The following is a 15,751-nucleotide window of genomic DNA, read 5'->3' on the forward strand; positions in this document are numbered from 1 at the left end:
TAACTTTAGTATATGCATTGAGTGATTATGTTGGATCTTTTGGGGTCTTCACAATTAACTTTGAAAGAGGAGGGGTTTCGTGAAGAATAATATGTTTAGGATTGATTAGAATTTTCTTTTTTTTGAAATAATTGCATATCATTTGAAGTTTTAAAATGCTTATTAATTTTTTTTTATGTTAATTTATATTCATTTATTTTATTGAATAGTATATATAGAATAATAAAATATTTTAAGTTGATAGGGACATGGTTTTAATTTTGGGAAAATTATACACTTAAATTTAATAATTGAATATGAAGTTTTGATAAAAGATTTATTGTTTTTTTCATTAGAAAGGAGCAAAATATTTGAAAGTTCAAGGTGACTTGGAGTTAGTTGTAAAGTAAGTATAAAGCCAATATGTTTGCCACAATAAGAAACTAGTTCCTTATAGAAATAGAGTATTGAGAATAATATGTTTAGGATTAATTAGAATATTTTTTTGAAATAACTACATATCATTTGAAGTTTTAAAATGCTTATTAATTTTTTTTATGTTAATTTATATTCGTTTATTTTATTGAATAGTATATACAAAATAATAAAATATTTCAAGCTAATAGGGACATGGTTTTAATTTTGGGAAAACTATACACTTAAATTTAATAATTGAATATGAAGTTTTGATAAGAGGTTTATTGTTTTTTCATTAGAAAGGAGCAAAATATTTGAAAGTTCAAGGTGACTTGGAGTTAGTTGTAAAGTAACTATAAAGCCAATATGTTTGCCACAATAAGAGACTAGTTGCTTATAGGAATAGAGTATTGAGTATAATAGAGGACTTGGAGTTAGTTGTAAAGCAAGTATAAAGCCAATATGCTTGCCACAATAAAAAGCTAGTTGCTTATAGGAATAGAGTATGGAATCTAATAGAGGACTTTGACGCATGTGATATACAACTTATTGTCAGTTCAAAAGAAACCATAACTATAATGCATTGGTTGTTGTTGTGAGTTAAATGTTCCCTTTCTAGCACATGTTGTATGATGTTGTTGTTAGCCTATTTCTGCATGGTTTCGTAGACTAACCAAGACATTTAAGGGATCTTGATGATATTTGACCTAGGCAATTTCAGTTGCAAGCATTTTTGAGGTGTTTTGATGTTTTTTTGGGATACTATTTATAGTAAGTCAGTTGGGCTAGGTTTGGATCATCAATGACGGTATCGTGTCAATGGAAAATGTTCAATATCAACTAGAGAATTTGTTATCATTGATATGATTTATTTATGCATTGATAAAGTTAGATTATAAAGTTAAATATAATTTTTTAACTTTATTAATGCGGTGCTATAGTTAAGTGGGAAATATTTAAATAAAAAGGCTCCTTTATTTAATAACACATTGAAGACATAAAATGTAAATGGGGAGTTATGTTATTTATCCCACCTTGGGAATTTGTGGGTTGGACGAAAACCCAACTCCAGGTAAAGAGGTGGGTTCATCCAAAATTCATCTTTGAGCTTATTTGAAGTTTTGGAATTAGTTTGAGCTTCAATCAGCTAGGGTTTGGCATGGATTTTGTGAAGATTTTGAAGCTTTAATGTATAGTGACATGAACAATGTGACACTACAATAATCACTATATTGATTGCTACAATACCCACTACAATGCTCACCTCCATTGTTAGCATATTGATGGTTATTAATTCAGATTTAAAGACTTAATTTGGTAAGAAGCCTCAGACCTAGGGTTTCATGGTTACATCTCTGTCTTAGGCAGTTATTCTTGGTGAAGATGTAGCACTTGGTTTAGGCTCTTATTTTTTGTTATCATTCTTAAACGTACCTATATTTGTATCAAAGTTGTTGACAGGCCATTTCCATCCCTATTCACTTCAATGTGTGTCATTTCATCAAGTGGGGATTAACAAGTATGTAATAAATTGGTTGTATTCTTGATTAGTCATTGAAAAGTTCTCTTTGGAATGAAGTTATCATTTTGACACAAGTTGTAACAATCGTAAATAAATCAACCCTCAATTTTGATTTCTTTTAAAAGTTGTTATTCCTTGGATCCCTACTATCTAAATTTTGTGCACTGCTAGTTCTTATTTCCTTGCAATATTATGTGATTTGGCATGAATCATCAAATCTCGAACTCATAAAAATAAATAAAAACTCAAAAAATCAGTCTATGTATGTAAATTGTTTAAACAAATGTCATGCAACACAAACTGAAAATTAAGGGTAGAACTTAAAGGGGGTTCTTACAATGGTATCAAAGCTAGGGTACCAATTGTTTGACAAAATTTCTCATAAGGAAGATTGAAATATTTAGATGCAACTAGGGAAAGCCATTATAGTGGTATCAGAGCTAAAGTTCTTGCCAACCTGTGGAGTTTAGTGTGAAATTCACAAGTTCATCTCAGAAAAAAAAAAATGAAGCCAAGTGCAGATTAGAAAAGTGATCTTTTCTCAAAAGAATTCAATGATGATCAACTAAGGGACTTGCAAAAGGAAAAGGAAGTATGGAATTGGCTCTTTTTAATTGGATTACAATTGGAGTTCGTGACATTTCTTGATGGTGTTCTCTCTAAGTTGGAGGAATTACACTCGTATTTATCCAAAGTAGACCAATCAGATTGGAGGCTTTCAAATTGGGCTTTCTTGCCCTCAATGCTCGCTTTGGTCCAACACAAGTTTATGGAACAACCACATAAATATGTCATGTCTCAGTGAAATTACATGAATAATAGCTCCTATAGCACCCTATAATGATGATGTATTGAGGAAGCTTCTGCAAATGGTTGTAAAGAGTTATCTTGGGCTACAAGATGTCAAAGGCCCTACCTTTGGAAAGAGGGCTAATATTTTAGAAACTATGACAAGAGTCAGATCATTCACCATCATGATTGATCTCAATGTAATGATGTGATTCTTTAAATTTTTCAATGCTTCTTAATTGAAATCAGCAAACATCATCTAAAAAATGCAACAACTTGCATGCAAACTATTATGTATGTAATCTTAGATGAGGATGATGATATTTGCAAGTAGTTGCAATCAAACTTGTTGGCCACTTGGAGGAAGGAGAAAGATATATTGAACCTATTGCTTATGAGTTCTCCAAGAATTTGGTTGAGCATAAAATTCAAAATTTCAAGGAACTGTTGACTGAAGAGTGTTAGGATTAATGACTGTCCCAAAGATACAGAGAGGGGGGGTGAATCAGTATCTAACTGGTTAACAGAATATTTGACCTTATTAAGTATTTTTCATTCCAAAACAATGTACTGGTAAATAAGAATTAATACAGTAAATAGGAACAATAAAGACAACATAGAAAGCACACCATAACACAAGATTTTTAATGAGGAAACCCGGTGTGGGAAAAACCTTGGTGGGATTTGTGACCCACAATATTTACTTACTGGCCAATGAATGGATATTACTTACAATGTGGTGCTTGCACATGCAGGAAGGCCAACTGCCTAGAGAGCACTGCTCAATTACAAAATGGAAGTCTCACTGACTTACAAAATGGATTATGAGAATCCAATATAATATACTGCTATAATATAGAATCTACTATGCCAGGTTCAGTACCGGTTTAAGCTCATACTATAACCATAAACCCTTATACAAAATCTGCCTTAATATTCGCTCATCACTTCTACCATATTCATACTACATGTCCATCCATATCAAAATGACTTACAAGATCTCATACATATATGAGTCTATTACAATATGCCATGTCGGCTTTACAAAAGATATTTACAATTAAATACAATAAACAAAAGTTGTTTCTGTCGGTTGGGGTGTCGGTATACATTGTTGTCACTGTCGGTGAAGTGTCTGTCGGTGCCTGCCAGTGGTTGTGCCTGTCGATTTACCAAATGAATGCCACAAGATTTCCTGAAGGTATCCATAAGGTTGCAAGGTTGTCATCAATGACAACACATTCAATTACCTTCAATTACTATTAGAGTGTACAATGCCAACAATCTCTCCCTTTGGCATTGATGGCAACACTCATGAGAAAAATCCAAAAATCTATTCCAAAAATGAAGTCCAAAATTTTACCAAAAATGTGTGCTCCCCCTGAGAAGATGATCTCCTCTGATAAACATTTTTCTCTTTCCACTACTCCCCCTTTGACATCAATGACAAAGGTTGTCAAGAATTGTCAAATGAGTGCAAAATTTCAGCTTGAACTTTGTAATCGATTGGTTACAATCTGGAATATGTCTTCTAAAACCAAGTTTAAGCTCTGTATAAACCTGTTGTTGTCCTTCATAGTTGCCTCAGTTCTCTGGATTGTATTGATGAGATGATGCATATGCTCCTCTGGTGACTTTTGTCCTTGAATGAATGCCTCAGAGATCTCTTTCCTCAGAGAGATAAGGTTGTCTAATTTAGGACTGAGTTTGTGCTTAAGTTCTCTGGCTTTTGCCTTGATCCTTTCTTTCTCTTTCTCTAACTTCTCCAATTTTTCCTCAAATCCAGCAATTTCTTGCTCAATAACTGATATAGGTTTAGATGAACCAATGATATTATTAGCTATATCATCTATCTCTTTTTGAACTTTTCTTATTTCTTTATCAATGTCCAATGTTAACAGATTTGTCTTGCAAGTATCTATGTACAGTTCCTTATACTCCAAAATTATTGCATTTAGTGTCGGCAAAAGTGTTTTGTGCAATTGTTTATTATTTCCTCAAAGAATTTTCCTTTTTCCTTTTCCATTTTCTCCTTGAATGTTTTCTCATTTATTTGATCAACTGTTAGTGTATTACCAGTAATATATTTAGACAATGTGTCTAACTAACTTAAAGAATCCTTTACATTAGCTACATTGCATTTGGGTGCAATCATCTTAAGAATGGGTATTGTGTCATCAATCACCTTATAGGCCAATGCATTACAATCTATTATTTTCTTTATTGAGTCCAGAAGTACTTCAGTCACATTAGTAGGTCTAAATTCGGTCAGTGAAATACCAGATGTCTGACCAACTACCTTTACAATTTTTGTGCTTCTGGTGGGAGTAACCAATTTGCTTGTATCAACCTCTGGTGGATCAATCTGTATTTGCATTTCTACTAGCAATGGTTTTGGTTTCTCAGTGATTGTTAGTTTCACTACCTCAATGTGTACCTGTGACTGTCGGTTTCTCTGTTTGTTTTTCTAAGTTATCCACTGCTGGTGTCTCTATCACTGTCTCTGTGGGTTTCTCAATGTTAGCATCAATATTACCAGTAACCATTCCACTATCCAAAGATTCCAATGAATGCTCTGCTTGTTATACTTTCTCTATCTGTATCCCAACCTCAATATTATCCATCGGTTGCTCAGTAGAAACATCTTTCTTTACCTCTGTGTTCTCCTTATCAACTACAATGTTTACTTCCTGAGTGTCAATATTCATAGTGTACAAAATTTCTGACTCAAGGTTAGTGTCCTCATGTGGTGTGTCCACATTCACAGTAGTCGATATGTTATCAGTCTATACCGATGGAGTAACCAAAGGTGGTGGTAGGTTATCATTTACTTTTATATGGGCATGTGCACAAAGATGGTGGTCAGAAAAGTGGACACCACCCAAAAAAACTTGGAAAAACAAGCAGTGCGTATGCGGTTTTAAAATTTGAAATTCCCACGTACACGCTTAGGTCTGTTCTTCCCAAGCTTAGAAAAAGTAGCGCGTACGGGCTGCTTTTAGGAAAATGAGCACGTATGTCCTACGCCTAGGAAAATGAGCGCGTACACGCTGCTCATAGGAAAAGGAGTGCGTACGCGCTAATAATCCAAATAAAACCGCGTACGCGGTGCTTGGTAAAAAAATGTTTTAAAAAAAAAACTAGGTCTCATTTACCCGTGAATCACGTTTTTAACTTCGTTTTTTCTCCATTACCTCTCCTAAACCACAAACGGGGTCTAGATTTGTCCTCCAGGCTATGGGTCCTCCAGGCTATGGATCAACATTAGTTTTTGTTTATTTTTGTCTTTCTTTCCATTTTATGAAATTTGTTTTACATTTTGAATTTAATTTCATTAATTTTGATTAGGTTTTTTCATTTTTTGTTTCAAAAACTAGATTCTTCTAATTCAGAACATGAACAACCAAATGCACCTCCTGAAAACCCACATGAACAACCAAATGCACCTCTTGAAAACACACAAGAACAACCCCCAATTCCTCCTTTTGATCGCACAGCCGAAACACAGGAAGAAATAACTAATCAGTTAAGACAAAATACGTCTAAAATCAATAGACTGATTGTAAAATTAAAAACTTCTGAACTTGACCATCATCAATCCCTCACCACTAGCCTAGAAACATTAGCTAGTGGTGCCATAGCTGTTTCCATAGAAATTACCAAATGGGGAAGCTTTAGGGATAGGTGTCGTCAATTCTATGCCAATGGGCTATCATACGATGGAGTAAAAAATAAAAATATTTCTAAGCAACAAATATGTGCCCTTTTTGTTGATCCCAAAACTGGTCAGTCATTACCTCTTAATGCAAAGAGGTTTCCCATACATTGGTGTACCAATGCGCAGATGAATCTTTTTTGGCAGAGGTGGTGGATGGTCTTTGATGATCCACCTTGTAATAATTATGAGGTGCCATTATATTTTTTGAGAAAAATATATTGTGAGTTTGTGCTCAATGTGCGGCCAAACTATTTTAACATGAGAGAGTTTCATGGTAGAGGTGGTGGCTCTACCCAAGATAGACCTAGAGCCTGTAAGCGATTAGCCGCGGAGAGTCACCGCCCCCTAGCACCCAAACTCAAGGTGCATCAGGTTGTCCCATTAGAGCTGAAAGAGTCAATGGAGCTACAAACTCTTCAAGCGGACACAACATTGACTAGTGCCATCATCCAACATGGGACGTCATTAGCACACCCTATTATATTAGATGATGAGTCGTTAGAGGGTGACAGAGAGCCCATCGAGCATATGTGTGTCAGTTTCTCAGGGATATGCTTGGAGATAGATGATGCAGCCGGTGCAGATAGATACTCATATCATCTGTGCACAATTTGCAGTTGTAGATGTTAGGCTCACACAGTTGAGGATGTCGTGCTGATAGATGAGTTGATGGACATGGTGTTTGCCCATGAGCCACAGACACAGGTGTGTTGATTTGAATTCATAACATTTTATTTATCAGTCACTTTAAATTTGTAATTACATAAATGAATTTTCATTTATACATTGATTTAAATTGAGATAAATAATATGCATTTCAGGATGCAGCAGTGGTATCCCATACACCTCCCCTAGTTACTATAGCTACAACTTCGATACCTGAGGTATAAATTTTGTAACATGTTAAAATAGAATAGTACACTTTGAATTCAAAAAAATATAAGATATACTAACTATCTTTAATGCTTGGTCCAATTCCTAGTTTGTAGGTGTTGACATGGGACGAAATGTCCCAGATTGATGACATCACGCTCTCAGTGATCAATTTTGGCCTACAAGGCTATATGGTATCATATTTTGTACAGCTCTTTTTATGTATTGTTTTGATGGAATATGCAAGTCATTTCATTTTAGATTTTTAAAATTATGTTTAATTTATTATCTATACTAATATCTCATGTTAATTTTGTGTTTTTAGGGTACCCCCTCTGCGTTTAGGGCTCGTCCTAAGAAAAAGAATTCCTCGAAGACACCAAAACATGTGAAGAAGGTAATTGAACACATTTTTAGTTGTATAATATTTTGAAAATGTTGAAATCAAGTATTAGTTGGGGGTTGTAGATTGATTAGTGTTTTTTGTCTATTTTACATGTACAGTGGCCATTGAGCTTTGTGGATATGTTGAATGCACCCAACTCGCCCATGGATCAAGAGAGGGCAGAGGTATGTATCTCTACTTTATTTTCTTGATTTCATGATTATATGCACGCGTACATGTGAACTTGTGATATATTATAATCTTATAATTTTTTCATATAGGAAATATCCATACCTATTTCGTCAATGGTAAACCCTCCTCCTTGCACTGGAGAAGCATCTCAAGATCTGATACACTTTTGTTTGATATGTAAAATTAATTATTTTTAACCTTCAATACTTATCATTATATTAATTGTATTTAATCTTTGTACATTTTTTGTATAGGTAATAGCGATAGTTTCTACATTGATGGTGAGCCATCCCCAGTCCATTGGAGAAGCATCTCAGGCACATGTACGTCATTGTTCTCTATATTATAGCTTTTAAGTGTTTTTGATATATTTATGTTAGTACATTGTATTAATTGTACATTTAATCTACAATAGACTCCTTTGTGGTATGGCCATAACGTGGATCCATTTAAGTATGTCTTCAAGAAAACCCCTAAGAGTGACAAGGAGAGGAGAGAGAAGACATTAGCTCCTGGATCAGTTGATGAGGTAATCTACATTTCAATTGCAAAGGAATTAAAGTTAAATGCATAGTTATGTTGTTAATTGTGAACTATTTTCTACAAAAGAATTCTAACTTGGCTTTTGAATTGTGGTTTTGAAGCCATCTACAAAGCCGCATACTGCACTGAAGACGCTTGATTTTGATGATCCACCACAAGTTTAGGATCATATAGTGTTAGTTTTGGTCATAGAATGACCAATACAAGTAGATATATTCTACATTTTTATTGTATATTGATTTGGACATGGCATATGCCACATTTTTGTAATACTTGTATTGACTTGGCAGACATGCCTTTTTTTATATATATAAATATCGATATTCGATCCAATAAATGTGTAATGAGTTCATTATTTTGTATTTGTTGTATTTTGTGGTTGTCCTTTTATAAATTTAAATGAATATTTGCATATGTAATCAACAATATGAATATAAACAACAAAAATATATGATATAAAACATTACAATTATGGAATATGATTTGATAAAATTTCTAAAATGTTGAATTAACCCTACAAAAATCCTTTTATTCAGTTCATTATTATGTATTCGCTGTATTTGGTGGCTGCCCTTTTATAAATTTAAATGAATATTTGCATATGTAATTAACAATATGAATATAAACAACAAAAATCGATAATATGAATATAAACAACAATGTGTTTGGTGCGAGAGCACCCTCATGCTCGCAATGGTCAAATTTTGTCACACGACGCGAGCACGTTTGGGTGGGCAAGTTTATGCTAGGCATGCCCCTATCATGCATCCCAAAGTGCCAGAATGTCAAGAGTCATACCGTATCAGTGCGATCTCTCAAGTGCCCTGAGTCCAAAAAATTATCAAAATTTGACGGACTGTTTCTTCCAATCCAGGACACATACAGTCAATCTATTTGACCCTCTGGGGTTGTGTGAGGCTCCTCTACAATGGCCTATCTCATTTTTTGACGACTCAGAGCCATTTTCAATTAGTAGCATTTTTTCACCTGCTCCAAAAACTGTCAGTTGCTTGCAAGGAAAAGTTGCAAGATTGGCTAGAATTGATTCAGTTCGTCGTATGCACAAACCGATGTCGCAAGCGCATCTGGGTGGGAAATTTTACACTAGGCATGCCCCTGTCGTGCATCCCAAAGCACCAGAACATTGAGAGTCATACCGTACCGGTGCGATCTCTCAAGTGCCCTGAGTCCAAAAAATTATCAAAATTTGACGGACTATTTCTTCCAATCCAGGACACATACGGTCGATCTATTTGATCCCGTGGGGTTGCGTGAGGCTCCTCTACAATGGCCTATCTTGTTTTTTCATGACTCAAAGCCATTTTCAATTAGTAGCATTTTTTTCGCCTACTCCAAAAACTGTCAGTTGCTTGCAAGGAAAAGTTGCAAGATTGGCTAGAATTGATTCCATTTGTCGTATGCACAAATTGACGTTGCAAGCGCATCCAAGTGGGAATTTTTATGCTAGGCATGCCCCTGTTGTGCATCCCAAAGCACTAGAACGTCAAGAGTCATACCGTACCGGTGTGATCTCTCAAGTGCCCTAAGTCCAAAAAATTATCAAAATTTGACGGACTGTTTCTTCCAATCCAGAACACATATGGTCGATCTATTTGATCCTGTGGGGTTGCATGAGGATCCTCTACAATGGAATATATTGGTTTTTGATGACTCGGAGCCATTTTCAATTAGTATCATTTTTCTTCCTGCTCCAAAAACTGTCAGTTGCTTGCAAGGAAAAGTCGCAAGATTGGCTAGAATTGATTCAGTTCATCGTATGCACAAACTGACATCACGAGCATGTCTGCGTGGGTAGGTTTATGCTATGAATTCCCCTTTTGTGCATCCCAAAGCACTAGAATGTCAAGATTCATGTCGTACCGATGCGATCTCTCAAGTGCCTTGAGTCCAAAAAATTGTCAAAATTTGACGGACTGTTTCTTCCAATCTAGGACACATACAGTCAATCTGTTTGATCTCATGGGGTTACATGAGGCTCCTCTACAATTTACTATCTTGTTTTTCGATGACTCGGAGCCATTTTCAATTAGTAGCATTTTTCGCCTACTCCAAAAACTGTCAGTTGCTTGCAAGGAAAAGTTGCAAGATTGGCTAGAATTGATTCGGTTCATCGTATGCACAAACTGACATCTCGAGCGCGTCTGGGTGGGTAGGTTTACACTAGGTATACCCCTATTGTGCATCCCAAAGCACCAGAACATCGAGAGTCATACCGTACCGGTGCGATCTCTCAAGTGCCATGAGTCCAAAAAATTGTCAAAATTTGACGGATTATTTCTTCCAATCTAGGACACATACGGTCGATCTGTTTGATCCTATGGGGTCGCGTGAAGCTCCTCTACATTGGCCTATCTTTTTTTTCAATGACTCAGAGCCATTTTCAATTAGTAGCATTTTTCGCCTGCTCCAAAAACCGTCAGTTGCTTGCAAGGAAAAATTGCAAGATTGGCTAGAATTGATTCGGTTCGTCGTATGCACAAACCGACATCGCGAGGGCATTTGAGTGGGCAGGTTTACGCTAGCAATGCCCCTATCATGCATCCTAAAGCACCAAAAATTTGAGAGTCATACCCTACTGACGCAATGTAGAAGTTGCTTAACAACTTTTTTGACAATTTTTTTGACAACAATGACAACTTTTGCTCAAATTGTATCTAGCCTCAATCTATGACCTCTATGACCCAATAATGACTCAAATAATTATCCATGATTATACAAGAATCAAGAATGCTCATGATTGACCACGAACACATCACATATACTCAAAACATAGTCACAAAACATTGACAGACAGAATAGTCACAAAACATTGTCACATATTATTCAAAAATTTGCCTCTAAATATGGTCAAATCGGCTCTTGGCTATTTGATTATACAGAAATTTGTCTTATAAATCATCTCATGGGCTTTTATACAAAATTTGGCATTACAATATGCATGATTCAGCTCATCGCCATTTTAATATACAAATCATCTCATGGGCTTTTATACAAAATTTGGCATTACAATATGTGCGATTTAGCTCATCGCCATTTTAATATACAAAATTTGGCATGTACATATGTACAAATCAGCTCATTGCCACTTAAATATACAAAATTATGCCCCTAAACATGTAAAAATCAGCTCATGGGCATTTATATATACAAAAAACGAATATAGAACAATTCGTCGATGATTTATACAAAATTCTCAAAATCATTCTACTCTGAACTGTAGAATCAATCAAGTGAGCCTTCAAGATCGACTCCCGTATTGTGTCAAGTATTGCCTCATGGTCAGAATCACGAACTTTCCATAAAATCTTGTTATGAGGTCTACCATGATACTTCATCAAATGAATATTTGTTGCAACAACAAGGTTAGAGAAATGAACAATATGTTTGTGTGTTTCAAAGTCCTCGAACAACCAAACATCATAATTCTTGATAGGGTATCTCCGAAGCCATGTTCCTGTCACGACAATAGACCCTATTGGGTACTCAATACCCTCTCCGTCAATGATTATGGTTGTCAATTTTCTTTTAGGCTCAACACAACGACACAAATAGTAATATGTTCCTTCTTCATTGTTCTCTTCTGCAACAACTGCATACACATGACCTGCATTTTATAAAGTGTTAATTAATACCAAAAATAAAGTATGATGTACAACAAAATGAACCAAAAAGAATACTTGCAAAAAAATTAACTCAAAAAATCACCTGAATCCACTAGGTCAGATACATGGTCAAAATCCACTGATGTCTCCATCTGGCTCAATTGTAGTGCTTTGGGAATTTGATATGAATCAATGGAAACCAACGGTCTACAAGACCATTTGTCAACCCACTCTTTTGATTCACATTCTTCCCACAAACAATACATGCATGAAGAGAAAAAACATACCATCTATCTCATATAAATTACCAGTGAACTTGAATTTGAACTCATAAATGAGTGCATGTCACTCGATCTTGCAACTGTACAACAATCTAGATAGTTTTCAATGTTAGATTCAGTGATCAACCAAAAATATCTATGAACCAATGATGTACCTAGATTACCTGGACCCATCGTAGACTTACACCATTGCACAATTGTTTCTACATCTACCAACTCAGCACCACCTTTGTACTTCAATTCTTCCCTGGCTAGGGCTCTTTTCACACATGCTCCTGCACCATCGTGCTCTCCCTTATTATGTCCAGCCTTAGTGAAATTCCAAAAATGTTGTACACCGCTTGTCACATGCATTCTTGCCAACCAATAAAACATCCTTGCATTCTTGAATTATGCGGTACAATTATCTGACCATATTAAGTGTCGGTTGTATCGTATGTTCCTTTCCCTTAAACTATCATAGAAAACTTTAAAGCATCCTTGTACAAGCTTCGATGAATGAGTACGATCATCACTTATGTAGAAGTGATACTCTCTTACAACCTTTCTATCCTCCTATGTGCTATCATCTGCATGCATGAATGCTATGTGTACAAAACTAGAAACTTGTGTAGAGTGATAATACATGGATTGCACTTCTTTTTGAGATTGTAGTGTATAATTTTTAGCAAAATCAATGATAGAGACATGGTGCCAAGAGGAAATGTGTCCTTACATAACTTTAATTACTCATCTAACCATCGAGCTCTATGTGTATGCATTATGTACTCATAAACTAGTTTCTCTTGAAACATTTTCATAAATTGAGCTACACATATATCATTTTTCACTAGCTCACATCTCTTCAAATCTTTTCCATCTTTAACTCCATATGTGAGTGTCTTGTATTTTTTGAAAGAAACTAGTTTCGTACCAATTTCATGTGTGCTCTCTAAATGTATGCATCTTGGTAAATGTTGCAAACCACCACATATAGCACAAGAACCTTCCAAACAAGGCATCTTATAATAAATACAACCATCATGTCTATTACATAACACACTTGAAATAAATTCTCTTGCTGACTTAGGATGTGCTTATATATTACATTCCTGCAAAACATTGTTAGTGTGCAAAGTAGAACAAATATGATGAAAAATATCATAATGCATGGAAAATTCAATATGCATCCTACAACAGCACGTGGTGCGTACATGATTAATCTTAATATAAAAAGGTTTTGCCATTTCAAAAAATCTTTGAGAAATTTTTATTTGAGGAAACTTTTGAAGGAATCTTTCATAAAATTTAGTTTGACTCATATCCAAATAGTGTTTCGCATGTGGCTCACGATTTTTAGACCCAATTCACCTTCTAACAACATCTCTTTGATTGGGTGATACTCTTGTGTTGTCATGCCAAAACTTTTCAATTAATGTTTTTAGTGCATCAACAACAACCTTGTCTTTGCGTGGTAGTCTACCCGAGAATGCCCAAAGAGAATTATTGTTAGGTTCCTCTATTTGTTCTCGCCTCTTTAATGCTTTACTTAATGTTGTTCTACTAACGTTTAATGACTTACTTGTTTTGCTTATCAAATTATCTTTTTTTATTTTCTTGCTCATTATGGTTGATGTAATGACAATTCAAGTAGCATTAGAATATTTACTACGCGATTTTGAACCAATAGATTGATATGCATCAAATAGATTTCTGACAATAGTTCTTTCATTGTTACTTTCATATGATCTTAGGCCTAGAATTTTCATTGTCTCTCTAAAATTCAAATTTTTAATCATTTGAACAATTAATTGACATCTTGCGGTTTGATTTAAGTTTTTAAAATAGTCTTGCCATATTCTTTTAACCATTCTCCTACAAGTCCATTCATTCATTTTATTAGGAATTGACTTCAATATATTCTCATCAATGTCAATTAGATACTTTGGTTTCCTACGAATGATTCTAGGAGGTGTTAACATCGGTGCATTATGTACATTTAATTCATCAAGTAGAGAAGGTGTAATATGTTCATCATTTAATTGATTATTCAATGCAGTATCTTCTTCAATTACATTAGGTTCAAACGGTAAATTATCAAATGTTTCTTCTTCAATTGCATTAGGTTCAAATGGTAAATTATCAAATGTTTCTTCTTCAATTGCATTAGGTTCAAATGGTAAATTATCAAATGTTTCTTCTTCAATTGCATTAGGTGCATTATATTCGTTTGGTAAATCGAATTGAGATGTTGAGGATGACATACCTTCTTCTCCCATTGTTCTTATATCACGCAATTTCTTCATACACTGCCTTTGTCTTTCCTTTTGAGCCTCTCGTTGTTCCATTGTTCCTCACTTGTTCTTTCCCATGGTTGATATCGGTTGACCTAAATAGAATCATATTACATATATATGTAAAGAAAAGTTAAAAAATAAATAAATAACCATAAATATGCATCTTATCACTATTTTTTGGAATCAAACTATTAAAAAATCACAATTCAATCATTTGAAACCATGCAAAAACAAAAAAAACTAATAAAAACAACAATTCAATCATTTGAAATCATGCAAAAACAAAAAATTCACTTACTTTTATGTATACAACAATGATAGAAGTGCAGACACAGTTCCAGTGGGGCCTTCAACGACCTCAAAAATGTTTTTTGAGGCCATTGAGGCTCTTGGGCAACTGAAACTATGTCTATAAACCACGTACGCATTGTTAGACCATAAAATGTTGACAAGCCCAACAATATTCTTTTTTCCCATTCTAGGCTAATAAGTAGTGCGTACGCGCTACTAAGCCTAAAAAATGTTATTGCAGGGTAACAAATAATGGGAATAGTACCCCATACACGCTTATGAGTAATAAGTACCATGTACGCGCTACTAAGCCTTAAAAAGTTATGGCAAGGTAGGGAACTAATAGTTTTAGTACCTCGTACACACTATTGAGAGAGGTAGAGGGAGAGAGAGAGAGAGAGAGAGAGAGAGAGAGAGAGAGAGAGAAGGATGGAGAGGGAGAGAGAGATAGGGGAGGGAAGGTAGAGAGAGGGAGAGAGGTAGAGGGGGGGTGGGAGAGAAGAAGGGGTATGGAGGAAGGGAGAGAGAGAGAGAGAGAGAGAGAGGGAGAGAGGTAGAGGGAGGGAGAGAGGGAGAGAAGAGGGGGGTGGGAGAGAAGAAGGGGTATGGAGAGAGAGAGAGAGAGAGAGAGAGAGAGAGAGAGAGAGAGAGAGAGAGAAGGGGTATGGAGGAAGGGAGAGGGAAGGAGGGAAGGAGGGAGAGGGAGAGAGAGGGAGAGAGGGAGAGAAGAGGGGGGAAGGGAGGGAGAGGGAGGGAGAGGAGAGGGGGGAGGGAGAGGGAGGGAGAGGAGGGAGAGAGGGAGAGAAGGGGGGGAAGGGAGAGGTAGAGGGAGGGAGAGAGGGAGAGAAGAGTAGGGAGGGAA

Source organism: Cryptomeria japonica, chromosome 1, assembly GCF_030272615.1.
Source record: "Cryptomeria japonica chromosome 1, Sugi_1.0, whole genome shotgun sequence".
Taxonomy (NCBI): domain Eukaryota; kingdom Viridiplantae; phylum Streptophyta; class Pinopsida; order Cupressales; family Cupressaceae; genus Cryptomeria; species Cryptomeria japonica.